This window comes from Martes martes, assembly GCF_963455335.1.
Source record: "Martes martes genome assembly, chromosome: 3".
Classification (NCBI taxonomy): domain Eukaryota; kingdom Metazoa; phylum Chordata; class Mammalia; order Carnivora; family Mustelidae; genus Martes; species Martes martes.
The window spans coordinates 1,451,839-1,455,355 of NC_137890.1; positions in this window are offsets into that span (position 1 = coordinate 1,451,839).

Genomic DNA, 3,517 nt, shown 5'->3' on the forward strand with positions numbered 1-3,517 from the left:
CACCAGAAGGGGGAATTTGGACACAGAGGCACACGGGGAGATGCTGCATGCACGTGAGGGCAGAGACGGGAGCTGTGTCTACAAGCCGAGGGGTGCTGACCATCTCTAGCACACGCCCGGAGGCTGGGGACAGAGAGCTTCCCCTCACGGCCTCCAAGGGAACTAGCCTGCCCCCATCATCGCCTTGGACTTCCGGCCTCTGGGCTGTGAGGCAAGGAACCTCTGGGGTTGTCAGCCCCTTGGTCTGTGGCCCTGCGCTCTGGAGGCCCCGGGAGATGTCCCGCGTGGGTCGAGAATCGCATACAAGCTCGGGTAGAGACAGGGCCAGGCTCTGGCTCCCAGGCCCGGAGCCCGGCTGCCGCCGAGCAGCAGTGCCCAGTCTCCAACCCTGAGGCGGGGTGGCCTCCTTGCCTTTGTGACGCGTCAGTGCCTCCAGGGTGACCCAGCTGACTCCCTCTGCTCTGCGGCCACTCGAGCTCCGGGTAACCCCTCGTTCCTGGTCACTCTCCTAACGTCCCTGAAGGAGGTGCTCTGCTCGTTCCTACGCTCCGGTCCTTGTAGTGCAAACGTCCGGCCAAGCTATCCGGTCACCGCGGCTCCACACACAATTCTGCGTCTGTGACAGAGCCCCGCGCCAGTGGGCGACAGCTGGTTCGGAGTACTTCTACAGGGAGCAACAAAGCTGTCTCCTCCGCCCCCGGAACTGGGGGAGAACCGGCCGCCGAGCAAGGGCCTTTCATTCTGTGCCGGCTCGGGTCCTGCAAACGGCTGACCCAGTGCCAGCTGCCTCCTGCCGCCCGCCCGCCCTCCCTCACGGCGTCCCCGGTCTCCTTGGGCTTCCTCAACCTCACTCAACAGAGCACAAAAATAGGAAATAAAATTAGTTTTAAAATAACAAGGTTTTGAAGAAAGGAGTTTAATACACGGAGCGAAGAGCGGCCCCTTTCAGAGGAAGCCTTTGACAGCACACGAGACGACGAGTCGTTCGAGAGAGCGGGAGTGCGAGCCGCTCGGGTTCCGCGGCCCGGCGATAAGCCCTCCCGGCCCCTCAGCTTTGCGCCCGCCTTCACACAGCAAATGTCATTAAGTAAGAAACTTTCTTGCTCCGTAAAAAAAATTATTTTAGTGTTTCAAACTGAGAAGACTCCTCTCAGTGTTTAAAAGTGTAAAATTTGGATAACAAGCTATATTATCACTTATTAAGGGAAATTATTTAAAAAATTCTTAAAACAGTTAAACCAATACTTTATCATCCAACATGAATATGTCCACTGCAGTGAGTCGTGGCAGAAAAAGAGGGTTGTTCCCAGTTGCAGCTTCGACTAAATGATGCCATCGTATTGATAGAATAAAAGAAAAATAGATAATTTTATATCAATCCATAAGCTACAAATTCATATCAGTTTGAATTGTATGAATTTTTACCTCTTAGCATCCCAGTAATTACTGATAGGGGCCCAGGCTGCAGAATTATCTAACAGTTCTGTTTGTTAAGTAGTGAACTCTGAACAACTTAATAAATATTTATGTCCTAATAACTTAGCAACATTTTCTTTAAATTACATAAGCTGAATGAACAAATAGCTACTTCCACTTCATTCCCCAACCTGTCACAATTCCTGATTCCTGCTCTCCGGACTGGGAACCAGGTTGGACACTAACCCCTTGTTTCGGGGTCCGCTCCGATTTTCCCAGGGAATTACTTTTGACACAGCGACTGCTGAAAACCCCGTTTCACAAAGACGTGCTGTCAGCAGAGGGATTTCGCTGTAAGTGCACGTTCAGACGGTGCGCGACCTTGACGTCGAGCTCGCCCAGCGCCCCATCAAACGGCGGGCACTGCAGTGATCCCTGCAAACTTAAACCCCCTGAGCTGGGTGTCTGAGTTCTGTGGGGCCCAGCTCACGGTTTGGGGAAACACAGGAGTAGCGATGAGGTTGGGACCCGTCATGCGGCCGCAGCCTGTCACCCATGGCAGGTGCCTAACGCTTCCCCAACACCCAGCGCTCCGAGTCCGAGTAATAGCGTTGCGTTCTGCGGCTTTCCAACACAGGAGCAAGGGACCCGGCGGGATTCTTCCTGGCACACGGAGGGTTACCAAAGAAGAGGAGGAAGTGAGATTCTGGAGATGAGGCTGGCTGGGACCACACCGACCTGCTTCCCCGTCAAGGTCACCGCCTGGGGAGCTCCTCCTACAGGCCTTGCTAGGGCTGTGACTGGAGCAGGGCGTGGTGGCCCCCCCACCCCCGACACGTCTGGTCTGCAGCCTCAGAGGACACCTCCCTGCCCGCTTCCTTTCCGGCAGGTGCCGGAGCCATCCCTGCGCGCCAGATGGGACTGCCCCTAATGGTCCTGCCAGGACCTTGACCTTAATAGACTATGAAATGGCCCAGTGTGCTACGACGTGACACAATACCGCACAACACAACACAGCACAACACCGAGCGACGACCGTAACACCTCCCCCGACGCAGGCATTCCTCCCACCCCACTACCTGCCAGGTCGGGTCGGAGGTCTTGGGGGAATTCAGAGCTGAAAAGGAGGTCCCCGGCCTCCGCGGCCTCTCTGTCCAGCTTTATGTGACACAGGGAACCTGCGCTGTCTCAGCGCCGGGCCGCGGGAGGGCGTGTCCTGCTCTCCAGACTGGACGTGGCTTTCTGTGTCTCCCGAAGAGCCACAAGAACGAGGGCCACGAAAGCCCTCCTGCTCCCGCGTCCTGGGATGTGCTGGGGGCCCTCTCCCCTTGGGACCCTCAACTGCGGATGCGGGACCCTCTCCTGGGAGCGCAGGGGGCCGGCCTGGCTGTGTCTGGCCCCTCTCAGCAACCCACGGCCCTCTGTTTGGGGGGGGGTTCCCTCGAAAGCAGTGTTGTCGCTCAGCAAGGTGCCTGGAAACTCTGCTGGTGTGGGGGGAGGGTGGGCGGTGGGGGTGGGATCAAGCCCGACACAGTTTCGGTTCTCCAGGCTGCGTGATGCTGGGTGCGACCCTTTGCCTGTGGTCTCTGCCGGGGGCACACCGGCTCCCTGCGTGTCGATTCTAGGGGCTGTGGGGGCCTCACCTTGCACAGACACTCGAGAGGAACCATGGCGGGCTGTCCCCGTTTGGCTCGTTACATATATACCCATACACACCCCCATGTGGAGACTTCGCTTCAAAATGTCACCACCAATGTCTTGGTTTTTTCCAAACCTAGTTTAATGTACTCATAACTGTTTCGAATTCGGTTAAAATTTTAATTTGTCCAAATTTATATTGAACTTGTATATTATAGATTGATTTTAAATGATCCATTTTTAATGCAATTGTACGACTAAACTTAAGCTGTGACTTTAAATTATAATTTGAGTTTTCTGAGAATAGTTACTGCAGGTGATATATTTGTTTTTGAGAATAAAATATGGTCTAATTATTTCAAAACTTACATAATTTCCCTCAGTAAATGTATAATTTAGTTGGTTACCTAGGTGTCAGAGTTTACGATTGAGAACACACTTCTAGGAGCCTTCTCAGCTTGAA